This window comes from Sinocyclocheilus anshuiensis, unplaced genomic scaffold (assembly GCF_001515605.1).
Source record: "Sinocyclocheilus anshuiensis isolate Anshui unplaced genomic scaffold, SAMN03320099.WGS_v1.1 scaffold1005, whole genome shotgun sequence".
NCBI classification, from domain to species: Eukaryota; Metazoa; Chordata; class Actinopteri; order Cypriniformes; family Cyprinidae; genus Sinocyclocheilus; species Sinocyclocheilus anshuiensis.
In genome coordinates, this window is record NW_015555810.1 from 664,275 (window position 1) to 665,284 (window position 1,010).

Genomic DNA, 1,010 nt, shown 5'->3' on the forward strand with positions numbered 1-1,010 from the left:
TATTTAATTTATTGTAAAAAAATATATAAATTAAATAATTTGAATATATACAAATATTTAAAAGACCTGTTTTTGACATTTATTTGAAATATATATATTTTGTACCATTATAAACCTTTACTGTTATTATACACCTTTACTGTGACTTTTGATAATTTTACAGCACCTTTGCTGAATGTAAGTATTTCTTTCTTTCTAAAAATTAAAAAAAAAAAAAAAAAAAAAAACTTTTCTATTAAGCATGCAATGGTGTGCAATGCTGACTCAGAATTTTTGAACAGCCTTTGCAACTAATGCCTTAAAAAGTCGCCTACACAGACAGCTCACTAGGTTTCGAAACAGAGCACGTTTAAAAATATCCTTAATGAATTTGAGAAATATAAGCACTCGTTTAAAACAGCAACTACAGCTCTGCTAAATAAAGACTGAAACGGTTGATCATTTTAATTTCCAATCTCATTCCGCACACAGCGGGAGAGGGATTGGAGGCATTTGCATTAATGATGATTATCTCTTTAGAGAGAGAGAGATAATTCCAGGAAGCTGTCGTTGTGATCAGGTCTCTGTTGATTGAATGTGTTAATGCTGCTTTGAGATTAAAGCAGAGTGAGTATTAGAAGCTCTGAGAGCCAAACATCTGGCACACATCGGTCACACACACACACACACCCACACACACACACACACACACACACACACACACACACACACACACAGAGAGAGAGTCACTGAGGACGAACATCCCATAATCTGCTGCTGTAGTTACACAGCAATAATTTTGCCTGCATTAGTGTCCGAACCAAAGGTCGGCAGCCGTTATGATGTGACATAATCACAAAATATATACAGATCAAAATATATGTATATTTATATATATATACAAAATAAAACGGATCATGAAAATCACGTTATTTTTTTATTTAGCTCTGTCTTGAATTTCACATAACGGATGTTTATATATACTCCACAAGACAAAATAATAACTGAATTTATAAAAAATAAAACGTTCA

General features: G+C 32.6%; 1 protein-coding gene across 1 annotated transcript in view; it reads right to left on the reverse strand.

Moving 5' to 3' along the window:
- Positions 1–1,010, reverse strand: part of map3k13 (mitogen-activated protein kinase kinase kinase 13) — a 73,435-nt gene that overhangs the window by 22,358 nt on the left and 50,067 nt on the right. The window lies entirely within an intron of this gene.